We start from the raw sequence: 12992 nt of genomic DNA on the forward strand, positions 1-12992 counted from the left end.
AGTGCCTCCTACCAAATTCTAGGTGTAGCATTTGGTCTCATTCAATATTTCATTTGCAACTTGAGGATACAATGGGCTCTTGCAAGCTAGTTCCGCAGCAATGTTTTCCAAGTCCGTTGACGCTCCATCAACGTTTGAAATGCAGCAATAACAATGTTCGTAGATCACTACTTAACTTCAGTCTCTGTCAATCGATCAACCCCCTTGCCAGGCCCAAACTCCAAGAACAATAGAACATTAGGTGGTAATACCCGATTATACTGATTCCAAAGAACGCATCCAATGGATTAAACACTAAACACTACCCATGGTTCATCAATCTCTTCGACCAAGCCCTTGCTGGCTTGATTTGACTAACTAGTCAATGGAGTTTAGGAACCCAAGCACTGAGTATAGTGAATGAGATAACATTTCCAACTAACTTTCAAATCATGCACATGTATATCAGTTCACTTGTAAATAGGATAACAAGAGCTCAATCAAGTTAGGTCGAGTGCGATAAATTACACACTTGTCTATTGCAATAACAAGTCAAGATATCTAGAAATTTCAAGAAACAAGTCACATTTCGATCAATAAATCACATAAAACATCAATCACTTAAATCACATGGTCCTACCATGCAATTGGAACACTTAACAACTGATCTCAATCTTTCCACTTCAAACCCTGGTTCTTTCTCTTGGTCATTCTCGTGTCCTATGGTCATTTCATACATCAATAGTCTAACCACTTAAAGTCAATATAAATAAGCTTCACTTAGCAAATACATCAATTTACATGTTTAACCCCAGTATAACTTCCAAAAGGACAAAGTTTTCTTATTCAAATCAAAGGGCAAACCACATGCATGCTAAATCAATGTCTCAAGCAAAATATGGAGTAAAAGTATATCGATTATAGTCAAGAATTTGGATAAAAACTGGTCAAGACTTTCGATGTTCAAAACTGAAAATTTTCGACTATAAATTGGTGTGGAGAAAACTTATTTCCTTTCACTGAACCTCTTTGGTTTTTTTCAAAACCATCACACATGTGAAGATCAAAGTCTTGGCAAGTATCTTGAGCAAAAAGATGTCAAAACTAACATACAAATTCTAGCAATAAAGCTGAAATTTTCAACTATCAAATGTTTTGGCAAACATCATTTTCCTCCTCTTAAATCGCCTTATTTTGGCTAAAATCCAACTTATATGTCAAAATCAAGGATTTCTCAAGTAATTTCAGCAAAGGTAGATCAAAACTAACCCAAACATATGAAGATCAAAACAATAGCAAGTATCTAGAGCAAAATATGTCAAAGCCATCCCACTTCCTACTCAAACAAGATTTTCCAGCAATTTGTCCTTAAATTCCTTTTCTCTAACTTCAAAGTCTCAACCTTATCTTCATGGCAAAAACTCAATAAATCATAGCTAGCACAGCATGTGTCACATTGTATATATTTTTGGCAAGAAAAACCTTCAAAATCACACATATCTAACTTGAACCAAGGCTACATGTGAGAACCTAGAAATTTTGCTAATTTATCTAATTTAACTACATGGTACTTTATTTATTTAGTCATCTATTTGGTTATTTATTGATTTGATGATGATTTTGCCTTAATATTTTTATTAATTTTTACATGTGAAAGTTAATGTGTGGGGTAAAATGAAACTTTTCTTTGTAGTGGGGTGTAAAAAGGAACTTTTGAAAAAAAAAGAACTTTAGTGCAATAAGAGAGAGAATTGGGACACTTGGAGCTAGAGAGTTCTAGAAGGTGACAAGTGTTGGAACACTTGGAGCTAAAGAACTTGAGAAGGTGACAAGTGTCAGTATAGGAATCAAGGGAAATCTTTGACCAAGTTTTCTTATCATTTAATCTTTCCTTTCTTGCCTTAAAAAATAAATAAAGCAACCAAAATCAAGAGGAAAAGAGAGAGAGAGGGCCGAGAGCTAGGAAAAAAATAGAGAAGAAAAGCTCAACTTTCTTCCTCCACTTTTGCTTCAAATCTTCCCCAACTTTGGTTGATTCTTGGAATCTTGCTTGAGTTTGGAAGAAAGTCTTGCTTGGGGGCAACTCTTGGAGGTAATTTGGACTTGTTGCTTGATTAAAATTGCTAGGAGAGGTATTGGGTTGAAACCCTCTTTTTCCTTCAAGTTTTTAGTTGATTTGAAGCTAGAAAAATTAAATCCTTGATGGGTTGTTGATGGGTTTCCTTGAAACCTTGATTTAGGTAGATGACTTGAGGAAAATTTCTCATATTTTCATGCCAAGTTAGGCAGATGACTTGAGATTCATTCTTGTGCTTTTATGATGAATGTTTATGTTAGATTTTAGTATTTTAAAAAATGTTGTTATCGCTTGTTTATATATTTCTTGGAAAGAAAGCTTGAATCTTGGTATTGTGAGTTGGATTTGAACCAAAATCATGAGCTTAAGTGGGAAGGTTGAATCAAGGGTTGCTGAAAATTTTGTTCTACAGGAGACCTTAAGTTGCCTTGGGAAATCTATTGTATCTTGGTTTAGAAAAGCCCAAATTGAGTTCCTCTTGCTGCATTTGAAATTATATTCAGAGTACATTCTACCGTGAAAATTTCAAAAATTTTCTCAATTCCTATGAATATCTGTGATTTTCCAAAGTTGACTGAATTTTCACACCTTCTCTGTTTTTCTACTTGATGAAGCAGCAACTTGAGACTGGTATTTGACTGATTCATGGATAGAATCTTACAAATATGTATCTGGAAAATTGTAGTCCTTTGAGTCTATTTTCCAACGATGTAAAGTTTATAAATTTTGGACTTAAGAAGCTTGCGATACGATTTTTCAAACAGTGTCGCGTAAAACTGGAGAAAATTCTGTTTTCTAAACTTATTCTTGCTTCTATTTCCAACTTTAAGTTGGAGTTGTTAAACCATTTTGAGCTTTGTTTTATGAGTGAAAATGAGGTTTTAATGAAAGGAAATGAGTTCTTCAAATCATTTTAGGTCAGACAATTTTCAACTTTGTATTTTGAAAGTCTTGTTCTAATTTCTTCAAACGTTTGACTATAATTAATGCTCTTGTGCTCCAAATGACTTTTACAACGTTGATTTAGTAAGCACATGAGGTTTTCTCCTCGATTGCAACAAGAAAATATTATATTTTGATAGATTATACGGATATAAAACTTGTAAATTGATACATTTTCTAAATGAAGTTTTGAAACCTCAATTTCTTCATGTAATTTGGCCTTGTATTGCTATTTTTTAACATATATATGACCACAGGACTCGAGAGAGTTCAAGAGGACGAATTAGGGTTAAAGTGAAGGGTTGCAATTGATTGATGAGTGTTCCAATGCATGTTAATTGACTATGCATGACTTGAGAAAATGCTATTATTTGCTTAAGTGCTCTCCTTTGAATGACATGCTAATAAGTGAATGACTATTGTGATTTTCTTATCTTGTTAATTTGCTATGAGTGCATGTTCATATTGCATGAATGCATGATAAATATGCAAGAATGTAGATCAATGTGTACTTTATCGCATCGGCTGAACTGAGTTTAACCTATGCTAGCGCCCTATCCGAGACCCGAGTCTTGTTCCAACTTGCTTTGATTCCTCCATACCAAACCTTTTGAGCAGCTCCTTGGTGTATTTAGCTTGATTAATAAATGTTCCTTCTCGAGTTTGTTCCACTTGAAACCCAAGGAAGAAACTCAATTCTCCCATCATGCTCATCTCAAACTCTTTTTGCATAATAGTGGAAAAATTCTTGCACAAATACTCATTAGTAGCACCAAAAATAATATTATCAACATATATTTGTACAATTATTAGATCATTGGAACATTGTTTGTTGAAAAGATTGGTGTTTACAATGCCCATTTTAAAACCATTTTCAATCAAGAAACCACTTGAGCGTTCAGACCATGCTCTTGGAGCTTGCTTTAAACCATACAAAGCTTTTAAGAGTTTAAACACATGATTTGGAAACATTTCATTCTCAAAATTAGGAGGTTGATCAACATATACCTCTTGATAAAAAAAATCATTTAAAAAAGCACTTTTAACATCCATTTGAAATAATTTAAAATTTGTAAAACATGCAAATGCCAAAAACATTCTAATAGATTCTAGTCTTGCTACGGGAGCATGTGACGACCCCACTTCCCCCTAAGGCGAACCAAAGGGTTGGCGGGCTGTCTGCCCAGCTCTCGCTAGGACTCACGCAAGCATTCTAACCCAAAACCTTTCAAAGAATAACCTAATCTATTACAAAACAACTTTTCCCGAATAGGATCATCCTTAAATCTACATTAACTTCAGAGATAGCAATGATAAATTTGCCAGTCAAGGCTCTCAAACGTCCCACGTACTGCGTACCAAAGTATAAAGTCGTACCAATCCGGATAGATAAATACACAACTCTCTATTTCAAACTTACAAGCCAAGTAATTGAATTAGGGTTTACACATTTTTTTTTCAGCTTCAAGTGGCAACCCAAAAGAAAAGCGCATTATCTCAAATAACACATTACAGCCCACAGAATAAGTTATAGTATTCAAATACAATCCAAAAGGAAAACATAAGTAAGCATCCAGCTTTCAGTTTCCAGAACCTGTTAAGGAAAACAATAAACGTGGGGTGAGCTAAAACTCAGTGGTGCCCCAAGACATGCACTCACGTAAATCAACCAACAGATAACAATTTAAACAAATTTAATCAATTAGGAAAGCGTATAACAGCACAAGGTAGGATACAGGGGCTCTCGGGAGCCATTCTCCTCGCTTGATCAGATACCCTCGTAGTTGACCCTCCGTCAACTTTCACTACTTATAGTCCATGTAGATCCACTTATTTTAATCCTAACCCGTCACCGTTCATACCTCTGCTTCGGGCCCGAACTTCGCCTACCGACGCAGTATACTCGAGATATACCCGTATAAAATTAGTCGAGGGATTCACCCAACGACATTATTGTAGTTAGATTCACGCGTCGAGGGATTCACCCAACGACGTAACTACATTTAGATTTATGGTAGTTAGATTCACGCGTCGAGGGATTCACCCAACGACGTAACTACATTTACATTTATGGTAGTTAGATTCACGCGACGAGGGATTCACCCAACGACGTAACTACATTTAGATTCACGGGTTTATTAGAAAATGTTTCACACACGTCACCACTCGAACGGCTAGTGCGATAAAGTACACACTGCTCACTTCGATGGATCAGAAACCATTTATTTCATTTTTGACAATTATCACATAGCGAGTTGATAAAGCGCTTAACCACATAAGCATAAAACAAGCAGGGACACTCACCAAGAGTGGAGTTCAGATATCAAGTTGGGAATCGAATTCCGATTCCTCGCAATATCCTAGAATATCAAATGTTGAAACTATGAGTTTTTATTCAGTTTTTAAGCTTATACACATCGAGGTTTATCTAATATATTACTAGTTTACTTTACCACAGTAAATTCAAAAATCTACTTAGGTTGAAACTTGACAAAAGTAGTAGAAATGTTTCTTATAGTTTTTCTTGAGGTATTTTTCCTTAGAAAAGGGTAACTAGTATTATTTTCTTGAAACAATTCGACCATCCACTTAGGATTGAAATTTAGTAAAAGTAGGAAATGTTTTATATGGTATTCCTTAAAAATATTTTTCTCTATACGAGTGCGGCTAGTACTATTTTATTTAGAATAAGTTTTCTTGCCGAGGAAGTTTTCAGCTATTTTTAGTTAAAGCCACTAAAATCTTGTATTTTGGAAATTTTCCTCTAGACAATTAGCCAGGGACAATTTTAAGAAAAGAAAAGGAAATAGATCAAGACTTAGGGTTTTAAAACTAGTGAAATCATTTTCTAAAGGTAATAAGGCTAGTTTACGCTTAAAGGAGAGATATCGAGTTGGCAGGGTTTAGAAAATCCCTACACGAAATTTCTAACTTTAACATACAGTGCTAGGTTTTATCGAACCATACTAGAGTGAAGATATATTTAAATAGCTTGCTTAAAACTTCCTCAAGTGCACAAGACCAAAACGGATTCCTTACAATCTCGATTTACAAGCACATAATATTTAAGATTTGTCAATATAACCAACTCACATTTCAAATAGAAATCTCACTAGGGCTTCGTCAATCATTAGCCCTAGGTTTCAACAGATTCAATTCTGATCAAGAATAAAACGAATAACCAAGGCTTCGTCAATCATTAGCACTTGGTTTTGGCATGCTCATATCACATCTTAACTAAAACAAAAATGAAGGTAAGGCCTTCAAGAAATTCCAGCAATCAAAGTTCATCACTCTTTAATATTTATAAAACCATTCAAATGGCCAAGGCTTCATCAATCATTAGCCTTTGACGACCATCAATTCGTTTTTATAGCAATAAAGCTAACATTTCAAGTGTTTAAATTTACTAACAGGTATCTAAACCAAGGACCAAATTTGCAACAACCTCATACCCAAGTATTTGAACCAAAGCCAAGAAATTTCATCCATAGTATCAAATTGTCACCCCAAAATTCAAATGCATGACCATCTCAAGGTATTATAAAGCGATATCAACAATAATATAATCTTTCACAACTTAACGTGTACACTTTGTCATGCATTTCGAGCTCATAATACCCCAAGAAAAAAATTCCAGGAACCACTTAAAAAAAATTCAGTTCAACCTTTCGGTCATTTAAATTTCCAGCACTTCGTTGTTTATAAATTCAAAATTTCCTTGGCTAAGACATGCTATTAAGCTCTCAACTTCATCATACGATTTCTTAGCTAAACAATGAACATTTCCAGTTCAAGAGTTGAATTTAAACAACTGTTATAATCTTCAAAATTTCCAGGTTCAAATTCACGGCAGTTCACAAAGAAATTTCCAGCAATTGTATGTTCTTAACTCCAACTTTTCCTTGGCCAAAACAGGGTATTCGTTACTCAAATTCAACATGCAAACACTTAGCTAGGTAATTAACATCTCTCGGTCAAAATCAGATTCAATTAACAACTACAAACATCCCAAAAATCCAGGAATTTGTCCAGCTAGTCATGGATGAAGTTGCATGCATAAATTTTCTGTTTTCATTTTATTTCCTTGGCTAAGTTGAGGTGTTAGGAGCTCAAATTCGGCATGTAAACACTTAACTAGTTTATTAGCGTATCTAGCTCAGGAATTACTTTCGATTAACAACAAAAATCCTCCAAAATTTTCAGAAATTTCCAGCTTCAAACCTCGGTTGCTATGGCATGAAGACTGATTGCATTGTGATTTTATTTCGGTTCTAACCCAACTAATTAGCCACATGCAAAGCTCAATTATCTTGTTATTAGCTAGTTAGTTATGGTTATGGGCTCAAAGCAACAAGATTAAATCAAATGGAGCTACATTATTCAAGGCAAACTCTCGGCAGAAACTTTTCATCAAAACAGAATTTTCCTAAGCTCTTTAATTCATCATCCAACTACATAAAATTATCATGCAAGGCCCTGATCGTATTAGTCATCCAAAATTTAATTAGTTATTCACCATTGTATGCTCAGATTACTCTAGGAAAACAACATTAAAGCTGCATTTCCAAACCAGATTCTCGGCTAAGACATTTCTTCTTAAAACAGAATTTCCTTGTGCTTTACCGTTATCATCCGAAAGCACAATCAACATGCATGGTCTTAATCATCAAGTATTCACACGGCTAATTTCATTAAAGTGCTCTGATTGTCACAGGAAAAACAAAATGAAGCCGCATTTCAAATCAGCTTCTCAGTAGAAGCATTTACTTCCCAAAGCAGATTTTTCTAGGACTTTGATTTCATTAACCGGCTGTCTAAACCATGCATGTATGTCCCTAAAGGGTTCAATCTACCTCTGATAACTCCTAAAATGATCCAGAAATTACCTCACAGCAAGCTAAGTTCTCGTACAGAAAGTTTGAAAAATTTTCCTTCCTCTCGGCTCTCACGCACGCAGCAGATTTTGGTTGCAGCTGGTGGATGTTGGTCTGAAGTTGACGAAGATGATGATGTTCAGCAGCTCCTACGACTCCCACTAGCTCTCCCCTTTCTTTCCTCTAGCTCACGAACAGAAATGGAAGATGTTGCAGCTCGGCCTCTCACTCTCTCTCGGTCGATACTCACGAGGTAAGTCTCTCCCTCACTCTTTTGTTGTTGGTCCAAAGCAGAATGAGGTTGTGAAGGGTGGTGGTGTTGCGGTATTTAGGAGAAGAGGTTGAGTGTGCAGGAGGGTGGAGTGTGAAGGTGGTGAAAGAAATGTATTGGCCGAGTGAGAGGTGAGGTAATTATGTTGTCCGAAATTTGCTGGGTTTGCATGGTGGTTTTGGTGAGCTTGGGAGGGTAGTTTAGTCTTTTCACATTCCTTCTAATGAACACTTAAGTCCTTGATTCTAGTTTGATCCCAAAAATTTATTCCGAATGTAATTGAACCTCCTAATGATGCGCTAATCTCACGAGGTTTCAATTATCGTAATTTTTACGTCCTACACGTATCTAGTATACATGTATTGTAAAATTTATCGATGGTATCTTAATACTAAGGTTTTTGTATACCCTTAATCTTATTCGGAAAGAATGTTAGCTACTGCAAATTAAGGAATTTATTTTTAAAGAGTAAACTTAATATAACTCAAGAATTATTACTTTTGTATAATAAAACCGAATAATTCAATGTTGGCATAGTTATATTATTTATTTCATAAAAATTATCTTTACACTTTTATTTCAAAACAATTAGTTACAATACTAGAATTCAAAGAAATTAATGATTAGATCAATGAAATAGTTTACCATCGAAATATGAAGTTAATGTAACAAAACTAGGAAGTTTAGTAGTTTAGCACAATTCTTTTATTTTGCACATAACGTTTATTTCTACGCACTTATTTAAAAAGAATTAGACTTAGTGCTAAAATTTATTAAAGAATTAAAATGCAAATGAAATATGCACTGATATTTATATGTCTATTTTCAGGGTTCTCACAGAGCAAATGTTTCATCAAAATCTATTCCTTCTTCTTGAGCATACCCCTTAGCAACTAGTCTAGCCTTGTTTCTCACCACTTCACCTTTGTCATTCATTTTGTTTCTAAAAATCCATTTTGTGCCAATGATAGGATGATCTTGAGATCTTTCAACTAATGTCCAAACCTTGTTCCTTTCAAATTGATTTAGTTCCTCTTCCTTAACTAAAATCCAGTTTTCATCTTTCAAGGCATCAACAACATTTTTGGGTTCAAAATGTGAGACTAATGCAAAATTATCCATCAATTGTTTAGAGGAGGAACGAGTTCTGACCTTCTCGGATGGATCATCAATGATGAGCTCCTTAGGATGGTTTTGAACAAATTTTCAAACTCTTGGAAGATCATTAAGTGTACCAACATCCCTGTTATTATCTTCTAGTGCTGGACTAACTTGAGAACCATCTTCCTTTGAATCATTTTCTGGTGAAGTACTGTCTTGATCATTAATTGTAAGCTTCTTTAGTTTTTCTTGAACACTTGCATCATCATCTTCACTACAACTTTTGGAAATATCACCATTAGATTCATCAAAAATGACATGAATAGGTTTCTCTATAACGAGAGTCCTTCGATTATAGACTCTAAAACCTCTTTTATTTTCACAATAACCCAAGAAGATTCCTTCATCAGATTTTTTATCAAACTTTCCAAGATGTTTCTTGATGTTTAAAATGAAACATTTGCAACCAAAAACTTTGAAGTATCCAACAATAGGCTTTTTATCAAACATTAACTCATAAGAAGTTTTGTTTAAAATTGGTCTCAAAAGAACTCTATTCATAGTATAGCAAGCTGTATTTATGGCTTCAGCCCAAAAATATTTTGGCAAGTTGCATTCGCTTAACATGGTTCTTGCTACCTCTTGAAAAGTTCTATTTTTCCTTTCAACAACTCCATTTTGTTGAGGTGTTCTTGCAATAGAAAATTCATGTGTAATTTCATTGTTATCACAAAATTCTGGAAAGCCACAAAAATGAAATTTTGAGCCATTGTCACTCCTGATCTTGATGATTTTCAACCCAATCAGATTTTAAACTTTTGCAAATAATGAAACAAAGTTTTTGAAGGCATCATCTTTGTGTGCAAGAAACATCACCCAAGTGTATCTAGAATAATCATCAACAACAACAAAGCAATATCTTTTGCGACCTAAGCTAGCAGTTTGTATAGGACCAAATAAATCAAGATGTAAAAGTTCCAGCGGTTTTGAAGTGGAAACACAATTCTTAGGTTTGAAGGAAACTTTTACTTGTTTTCTAAATTGACAAGTATCACAAATTTTGTCTTTTTCAAAGTTGATTTTTGGTAAACTTCTAACAAGTTCCTTTTTGAAAATTTCTTTTAACAAATTCATATTGAAATGACAGACATTTAAGGCTGGAAGAATCAACATTTTCGAGAATAACTACATAAATGTCATTCACTATTTTTCCTTTGAAAATAATGTTGAACTTTGAGTCAAAAACAAGACATTCATACTTTTTAAATAGTACAAACATATTTCTGTCATACAATTGACTAACACTCAACAAATTATAACTTAGATTATCAACTAGAAGAACATTGTGAACAAAAGTTTGACCATTCTTACCAACATCTCCAACTCCAACTGTTTTGACTTTGTTGTCATCTCCAAATGTTACTTTTCCACTTGATTTTGACTTGAGTTTGATGAATTGTGATGGATCACCAGTCATATGCCTTGAGCATCCACTATCTATAAACCATTTTGATTCCTTAATGACATTCACCAAGCTCACCTACACAAGAGTTCACATGATGATATTTGGTACCCATTTACTTTTTGGGTCCTTGAGAGTTAGCATTATGTCTAACTATCCACATGCATTTCATACCATTTCTCATATTTTTTCTTACATAGCAATTATTCTTCATGCGACCAATTTGGCAAAAAAAGCTACACATAGTCAGTGAATTTCCTACAAAGACAAGTTTGACAAATTTAACTTGCCTTCTTCTATAGATGTTAAATTCATTTGCATTAGAGTTCAACCTTTTCTTGTGAATGTCAAAGTGAGGTTTTGATTCACTCTTTTGAAAGCAGTCTTATTTCTTGTGTTTAAGCAACTCATCTAGGCCATCCATTCTTCTTTTCAAGTCACCTTGTTCCTTTTTGAACAACTCACACAGCTTTATTTTTCTATCAAGTTCAAAAAGTATAACATTTTCATCCTTTTTCAAGCAATCATTTTTGTGACAGCTCCACCTTCCCTTAAGGCGAAGCAAAGGGTTTGGCGGACCGCCTGCTCAACTCTCGTCAGGACTCGATTGCTCTCATCAAGTGAAAAAAGATATAACCTCGAGACTAAGCGAAAAATAATTTCCAAACTTGAAACATATACTTACATTCATATCCATCTCAAATAGAAATACAATCCCAATTAGAACAAAAGATTTAAGTTCTTACTACATCCAACCTTATCCAAGCACTAGCGCGAGAACAATAAAAAAAATTTCAAAAAACTAGACCAAACTAGTCTGCACAGGACTCACGCCCTCGCTCGCATCCCCTGTAAAGAAAACAAAGCTAACGGACTGAGTTAAAAGCCCAGTGAGGTTCCATACACATAGCCAAATAATTAAACAAAGACATTAATCATATAATAACAAGTAATCCAGAAAACATTTACAATAGAAAATAATGATAATACATTCATTAAAAGGATACTTGCTCACATGGAGCCCTTCGTTCATTCATTCCACCAACCATTTCCTTATTCCTCCAACATTAAAAATAATTTCATTTTTAAGTGAAAATCCCTCCATTGTTCTTGCTATTCATTCATTCATTTCATTTTCTCCCTACTGGACATGGCCAGTCTTCATCAGACTTCGTGGTCATACTCGAGTATACCAAACATTAACCCAAGGTCACCAATCGCCCGACCGAATCCGCTTCTGGCTCGAATCGACCGGCAACGAAGGGTAAGGGCCCAGTTCAGCCAAAATGCTTACATTCATGTACAAGTAGTATTTAAACATTTAATCATTTAATCATTGTAAATTTCACATTCATTTAGGTCGAGTGCGATAAAATACACACTCGCCTAGCAAAATTCATTTTTAGAAATCATTGAAAATATTTAACATTTAATCCAACATTCACAAATAGTCACATAGTCATAACAATCCACATAGACATTGGAAACATAACGTACAAAGAACACTCACCTATTTAAGCAAAATAACGTCCAAAGTTTCCTTCGGATAATACCCTCAATCACCAAGGAACCCTAATAATAACCAAGAGAAAATATTACAGTTAAACCATTCAAAATTTAGGTGAACCAAAGAAAATTCGAATAACTACTAGTACAAAGTATAAGTATAGTTTTGGAAGTGAAAAGAGTACATTTAAACTAAAGGACATGAGTAAAATATTTGTAAAACTTATGCTCGCTCATAAAACTTTGAAATCTCCATTTGAGTCGAAGAAACGAAGAAAACGTATTTCTATTAGTCGTAAATTTCATTTTTCCAAGGGTACAAGTTTCGGCCAGATTCTAACTTATATACCTTTAATAAAGAAGACTTGAATACCTTAAATGATTTAAGTTAGTTTCATCCTCAACCCTTACTCAAGTCACGAGTACATCTACCTAGCCCTCGAGTGCAAATTTGGGCAGCACGCCCTTTTTATTTACCTATTTTCCAGCCATTTATGGCTTTATTATTTTCTTCAATCAGCCCCCAAAATCACACATAAATAATCTCATTACAATAGCCATTCAATAGGTTAAAATTCATTCCATTACAAAACCAAGATAGAAAAGTGACCGGAAATAAGGTTTAAGGTAAAGAACAAAATGACAGGTTTGACATCTCTTAGCGTATTTGTCACAACCGAAGCTACGCTTATAGGATTGGGGTACAATTTATATTGTTTCGAAACTAAGACAAAGGGCTACAACTTTCATGAAAACAACTCAGCCCGGTTCACAGTT

Source organism: Coffea arabica, chromosome 7e, assembly GCF_036785885.1.
Source record: "Coffea arabica cultivar ET-39 chromosome 7e, Coffea Arabica ET-39 HiFi, whole genome shotgun sequence".
NCBI classification, from domain to species: domain Eukaryota; kingdom Viridiplantae; phylum Streptophyta; class Magnoliopsida; order Gentianales; family Rubiaceae; genus Coffea; species Coffea arabica.